The sequence below is a fragment of the Crocodylus porosus genome, unplaced genomic scaffold, assembly GCF_001723895.1.
Source record: "Crocodylus porosus isolate Cpor-Errol unplaced genomic scaffold, CroPor_comp1, whole genome shotgun sequence".
NCBI lineage: Eukaryota > Metazoa > Chordata > Crocodylia > Crocodylidae > Crocodylus > Crocodylus porosus.
Window position 1 is genome coordinate 99289945 of NW_017728931.1, and position 7806 is coordinate 99297750.

Here is a 7806-nt window from a genome sequence, read left to right on the forward strand (position 1 = left end):
GGAGTGATACTTAATACAAAGGGCCTTTGGTAGTTTTCCCCTCAGTTTCCAACCCCCCCTCCCCTCTCCCATTAGGAGACAAGGAAGGCTAGCAGCTGTGTTTTTTTTTCTAAATCTGCTATTGATAATGCATTTTTAATAATATTTCTAACAGGAGGAAGGGATATGGAGGCAGTGCTGTAACAAGGAAGTTTGGCGCCCCGGGGCAAAACCGAAAAACACCGCCCCCAAACTTTAATAAAGCCTTTATTGCATTCATTACCCCCTTTATGTGCTCTTTAATAAGTCAGCAATTAAAGTAACAAACTCATAAAGTCTTTATAGGGGCATTTAGGCTGATACTGTATTAGCCCTGCTATATAGCTTAATTCCAAGCTAGTCACTGAGCAGGAGAAAGGGGATCTCCTGACTCTTCTCTCACATGAGGTTTTATTGTGCATTAAAATGACAGTTCATTAAAGCAGTGATGTGGGAGTGACCACCATGCCACATGGCCAGCCAGTGACAAAAGGAGGAGCAGGCAGGCGGAGGCCTGATGTCAGCTTCCCAGAGCAGAGTGGCCGAGAAGCAGCCTCAGGTGGCCCCGGCAGCGGGGAGCATGCATGCGAGCTCAACATGGAAACCAGCTGTGAGCCCTCAGTCGCTTGGCTCGGCTGGGCATCATGCAGGCAGAGATCTGCCCCCTTCTGTTCTCCCCCAGCTGCAAAGGGACAATGCTGCAAACAGGTGGGCTTAGCCCTTTCTTCCCCATGCTCCAGGAATAGGGCTGCAACTGGGCAGAGCAGGCCCCATGGCCACTGCTTTAGCCACCTCCCCCTAGGTGGGATTGGGCCTGCAGACTCCAGCACCACTCAGCTGCAATCTCTGTCCCCCACCCCTAGCAGTGTCTGTGTGCCAGGGCTGCACCGCCCACCAGAGAGAGTGGCCCCTGCAGGTTAGCAGGGCAGGGAACACCGGGCTGCACTGCAGAGGGGTACATCTGCCCGTGCAGAGCTGAGCTCCAGGTATGCTATGAGCTGCCAGGCACAGCCTACACTTGTGCCACAGCCCCTGTGGTTGCCCAGCCCCTGCAGCACCCTTACAGTCTCCCGCTTGACTCACAACTTGGCTGCTCTACTCACCTGTTGGCGCCCCTTTGCTTCAGTGCCCAGGGCAGTTGCCCCACTTGCCCCTTTCTTGCTACAATACTATATGGAGGGAACATGTCTCTAAGCAGGACTTAAACTCGCAGGATCTTAAAAAAGTCCTGCTCCTGCTCTGTGGTCAGAAAGGGAGGTGTACACTATTTGGATCCACCACTCTTCAGGAATACTTGGTTCTGGAGTTTTATTTTGTTTTGTTTTAACTCACCTTGCATTCACTTACACCTGACTCCTTTGGAGCAACTTAAACCAGGCTTGTAAATTATACCACCAGTAACATCCACCTCCGGTCTGCAGTGTGTTAATCTGCCTTAGGCAAAACAGAGATAACATCAGTAAGTGTGGCCAAAATTTGGAATGGGTTTCCAAGGGAGGCAGTGCTCTCCCCTTCCTTGGAGGTCTGGGCATCTGGCTGGGGTCATCTGACCCCAGCACTCTTTCCTGCCTAGGCAGGGAGTCGGACTCAATGATCCATTGAGGACTCTTCCAACCCTAGCAGCTATGAATCTATGAATCGATTTACCAGATACATCATAGATGTATGCAATGAGACTGTAGAGATCATTAAGACACTCCAAGTTACATCCTGCTCCCACTGTCATCGATAGGAGTTTTACCATTAACAGTCAGTGGGACAGGACCTCACCACAAGCACATACAGTATGTAGTGCAACTCCAGGTTAATAAGTGAACTTACAGGAGGAATGAGTATCTTCCATTGCCTGTGAAGCCATTTGAAAATATAAACTGCTATTAAAGAGGTAGTCATTGTTATTTTAGATGCAGGATAAAAGTATTCTTTAAAAAAAGAAAAACATTAAAAGACTCAGACAGATTGGCAGATGCTCTGCAGGATATGAATTAGCATCTCAAGGCAAAGATGGAAGAGGTCTTTCTTTTCAAAACAAAGTTTAATTTTAAATGTTTAGCCAGAACAGATCCAACTGACATCCTTTTTATGTTCAGGAAAGATAGCTGCTATTTGTATATCAAGTTCTAAAACAATCAATCTGAAGTTCAAAAGACTAAACAGGAAGATCCTTTACTTATAGAACAACGGATAAACTGACTTAAGAGGTTTCAAGAAAAGTACACACTGGCTAGAGTCACAGTGAAATGGACCTGTTCATTTTTTGCTGTTAAGAGATAACAAAATCCAATCAAAAATCAAAAACTAGGAGGAGAAAAGTACAGTGTATTTACATATCACCCCATTACAGGCCTAAGGCTTAAAAAACAAAAAAAGAAAAAAATTAAGAACATTATAAACCTTGTATATCTGGCTGGATTTATATTTACATTCAATAAAATGGCCTGAATTTTTTGTTTAGATATATTTTAATAGGAAAAACATATAACATTATCAGTGTGGTAAAGTTATGTATGTGGTCATTCTTACAGATCAAAGTATGGCAACAGAGTAGTGAATCTGTCTTGTTACAACTGCATATGTGAAAGTCCTAGACTCATGCCAAAAGGCTGCTCTTAGTCAACCCAGCTGTAAGTGAGAACTTCATCATTCAGGCTGGAGAGTAAGAGACAAAAAAAGATCCTTACCCTTGGTTGCAGCCATCACCCAATGTTTCTGAGAAAGGTGAAAAAACCCTGACATACGTAATAACAGAAAGGAAAAAATGCCTTTTTGTACCTGCCTCACTTCAGATTTACATTGAGGCTGTAATCCACCAAGTTGCCTAGATCCTTCTCTGTAGTGATACTATCCAGCCAGTTGCCACCTATTTTGTATTTGGGTTTTTTTATTATTCCTGAAGTATAGCATCATTACCAGCACTGAACTCCATTCCCTTCATTTGTCAGCACTGAACTTCATTCTCTCAGTTGTAGCCCAGCTTTCCAATCTATCACAATCTTTCTGAATTGTTCACCTGACCTACAATGTGTTCACAATTCTTCTCAGTTTTGTGTCATATTCAAATTTCCTCAAGAAGCTCTCTAGTCCAACACCCAAATTGTTAATAAACACATTGAACAGCACCCAGCCCTTTCAGACTCCACCAGAAACCTGCTGCCATTCTGACATGGATCCATTTATAATTGTACTTTGCTTCCAGCTACCACCTTGATATAGTTTTGTCTATCCTACATTTCTCCAATTTGTTTATGAAAAGGTCACACAGAAAGTCAAAAGCCTTACTGGATTAGTGTACTACAGTCCAGGTGTACACAAATCCAAGATGAGGTTTTATTCAGTTCAACATGGTGGGGAAAGCCCCTTGCCTTTGATTGGAGTACAACAGAGGGGGAAGGCAGCTACTGCAACTCCGACTTGGGTCAGAATTGGAGCTGCAGCTGCTCCTCTCACCCCCAGCACCCACCTCTGCCCCCTACCACCTCTGCTTTCCTGCCTATCCCCCCACTGCCTTCCCCTGCCTCTACCTCCCCCCACTATCTAACCCTCCCACCTAACACCCCAGCCCGAATAAATCCCCTGGCTTTCAGCAGGCACATTCATTTCGTTGACACCACTGTGAAATTTGATAATGGTCACATCACCACAACATTGTACTGGCAAACAACCGACTGCTACAGCTACCTCCACATCATCTATGCTCCAGATCCATATGCCAGCTATGCCTTCTACCTACACAGACCACATCATCATTGGACCAAACAACATGGATTATAACATCTGAGGCTCATTCACCTGCTTCTCTACCAGTGTCATTGTAGTATGTCATGGCAGTCTGGCGTGTTAAGTGGGACAGCCAGCCCTGGGATAACAGCCTAGTGGTGAACGATTAGCTGGCAGTTAAAAGCCCAAGCAGGAAAAAAACAAGGAGCTTAGGTTGGGGAAAAGAGCAGTTTTATGCGCAGGAAGCAGACTGAAATCCATATAAGCTTGCCCCTAGGAAAGGGCCAGAGCTATAGGCCTTCTCCTGAAAGGTTTGCTTTATTTGTTTGTTTGGACCAAGGATTTTTGTTTTGTGTTACAAGGACTGGCTGAAGGGCTCTCCACAGAGCAAAGCCACACAGAGAGGCTGCAGGCACACAGGCCCATTTATGGACTACTGTTTGGACAGTCTGAAGGACTCCTAAGGGTGCAACGCCCCACGTGCACAGTAGCAGGCACCCCCCAACCCACTTACAATCCCTTACACCACCACCAACATACAGAGCCCCTCTGCTGTCTACGCTGGATGGACAGGGCAATCCTTACAGAAAGAATAAACAGACATCCATTTGACATAATTTCACAAAGACACACAAGCCCAGGACAAAACACTTTAACTGTTGACCTCAGAAAACTGTTTTTAAACAACAAAATATAAAAATAGACTTGAACATGAAACTGCAGAATAAGAAATCATCCACAGACTGGATTGTATTAAATATGGTCTAAATAGGGATTATGGATTCTTATGCTGTTACCTGGACTAGTTTTTATAACCTCTATGTCCCTCAGTGGGTTAATTACTTATGTAATCCATGTTAGCTTCTCTCAGCACTGCCCCACCCCCTTATCATTTGTATGTAAATTTTCCTCTGGGTGGAACCCCTGCTTCTGCAAATCAATTCATAGGTAGGGACCTACTGAAATCACGGTTGGCTGCCATCTGATTTTGCAGTCCAGCACAGCACCCGGCACAATTTTTGCAGCAAAGCACAGCAGTTCCCTGCCCCCAGCCTGTGATTGACCAAGGGGCCCCAAAAGCCTGGAGACTGATTGACAAATGACCCCAGACCAGGGCTTGCTAATGCATCAATTAATTAAGCCCATGGAAGCCATTAATTGACACATTATTAAGCAATCTAGGATGGGGTTAATGGTTTCCACAGACTTGGTTAAAGACTACTTTCCAGTGAGGGTGACAAAGTGCCACAATAACTGGGACTTCCAATACATACATTTACAAGAGAGTAAGGCATACTTAAGATGCCATCTAGGCTACCTAGAACTTAGTTCTGGGGCTATGCATCCACAAGTCCCTCCACAGAGTTACCTGGTAGAAAAGGCTGGAGAACAGAGCCAGAGCCTGTGCTGTGTTCCCTCTTCTCCCAACATACATGTGTGCATGCACGCACACACACACACACACAAGCTACAGCATCTAGCATGAGTAAAAGTAAAAAGCAGTTTGCTGTAAGCCAACAGGAAATCATAATGTCCCTTTCCTCCTTTTCCCTTCCCTCCAAAAGTAAAGAGGAATCAAGCAAAGAACTTGTGGCTCAGCAGTATGTCTTGAGTCATCATGCTCTTTCCACATGCAGAACTGGCCCAATGTAAATTCATATTTGCAAGTGTAGTCCTATATGATGACTGATCTATCGCCAGATCACTGGATTTAACAATCTGTAGGAGATTATATAAATATTCCAGGCAAATCATCCAACAAGAAAAAACAACCAGTTCTGTACAACATGGAGATAAAGGAATGACGTGGATACTTTTCTGCAAGAGCTGACCAATCCTCCAACACTACAAACAATGTCATTGTTTTGGGTGACTTCCTAGCCAAATCTGATATTGCCAAGAATGTCATTTTATTGCAAGCTATTCAAAGTTTGAAGCAACTTGTAATTTGAAGTAGCAATATGAATGAGTGAAAATATCACTGAGACCTTGTTTTTAAGTTTAACAAGCATGGATTATTAATGCACAGCCTGTTTTGTTTTGTTTTGACTTTTTTTTTTTGGACAGAGGTGATACAATAAGCGCTATTACTGGTAAATAACAGCAGAAATTAACTAGTGTGGCAGTAGGGGTATCAGGTCTTTCAAACAGCTACAGAAGTCCTCCAGTTACTGTTTTAGTTCAGAATAGTTAATGTTAAGATGATATCATTTTCAAGATGAAACAGGAATTAATTATATGAAATGGAGAAACATAGTGCATGAGAACAAGATGTGGAGGACTGAACATGGACATATACATCGTTTGCCATTTATTTTGCATCTGATGCAAGACAATAGGTAGCCTTACTGTATAAGAGACAAACAAGTGTATTCTGTGACAGATCCATGCAGTTAAACTGCACACCATGGATGGATTATGGAAAAGCTGGGTTTTTTTTCTCTAGCACAGGATCCTGGTACTCCCCTAACATCATACATGATCACCTGAACTTTATTCTTCTGTACCTGTTATTAGTAATAAAAATGTAAGCCCTACTCATGGGAACAGTTCAACAGTCCCTAGTCCAACACTTGTCCATAGCAGCAGTCCTCAATCTATGTACCACATGATTAGTCCCAGGGAATGGAGAATAGGAGTGTGCAGCCTCTGGCCTCTATGTATTATGGAGCTGATTTTTAGACAGGTAACGGGGCTCAAAGATCACTTAACAGTGTCCATATTAGCCAAGTGACAACTCAATAACCCAGGACAAACAATTGATTACACATGAGGATATGTTTTAGGTATGTAGGAGTGCCTTTCCTTTACTCTAAGGCAGTGATTCTCAACAAGGGTGTTGCAGCACCCTGGGGTGCCTTGAGATCCTTTCAAGGGTGCCATAGAGTTGTTAGGCGTGCAAACATGATTCACAAGATTAACCAGGGGGATATTTCAAAGAGGAATCTTAGTGTCAAAATCCTTTGGTCTTTCTCAGGGGCGGATAGGGGAAGGGGGGTGCACTTGCACTCTTTTGATTCCATTGGTTGCCCCTTGCCACCCCTCCTTGCTGCCAACACTGCTGGTGGCATCTGCAAGCAGTTGCCAATCGATGACCACCAGTCAGTGCTCGCCACCCCCAAACTACCCCACCCCACCGCTGATACCTCTATGGCCACTTGCAGGAGCTCCCTGCCACCATGCCCCCACCGCTGCTTGTGGGCGGTCACCGTGGCCCCCCGGCCACCCAGGGCACATGTCATTCATGCTTGAGTCCTGCTCCACCCAAGTTGAAAATCAGCACCCTGGCACTGGCAGCAGCATTTCTCGTCAGGCAGTGCTGAGGCAGACACTTGACTTCATGGCTCATCATCCTGTATCTACCTGATCCCTTCAAAACTTGTCATTGCTTGGGGGTTAATGGCCCTCCCTTCTTTTCAGTGATCTTATAGATCCATCGGTGAAGCTAGCCTTTGTTCTGCCATTCTGCTGCTTCTTAGCTGCTCCTGGTCACCAAGCTCCTATTTCACAGGCCTGCAGAAGGCTTTCACATCCCATTTGCATTTGTCTTCGGCCATGGGTGACTGGTGCCTCCCGAGTCTGGGGAGGCACCCGCAGGTGCTGCCGTCAATGTTGGTGATGGGGCCATAGCTCGCGAGCTCCCGCAGGCACTGCCGGCAGCATCGGCCATGCCCCCAACCGTGCCCTCCCTATGCGTTGCCTATGTCTTCAACCCTGAACTGAATAGTCCAGCCCTAGGCCTCTTGCTTATTATTAAAGCTTCTAGTTTCTTTGTGAACTGGCAGAAAACACCAGTTGTGTTACATGGGATGATGCCCCCAGACCCCGACACAGGCATGGGCGAACCAGGTGGCTGCCTTGGACCTGGACAAAAAAGGGGGCCCCAAAATGGCGATCGTCATGGTCATTATCTCTGGCGAAGCCCAATGCTAAAAGTTCAGGCAGCCCCTCGCCGTCTGCACCCCTCTTCTCCAAACCCTGGCGCGCCCGCGCTCTTGGTCCAGCGCTTCTCCGCAGCCAACTCGGGAGCGGGCAGGAAGCGCTGCTGGGCCCGCGGGCCGGAGGTGCGGG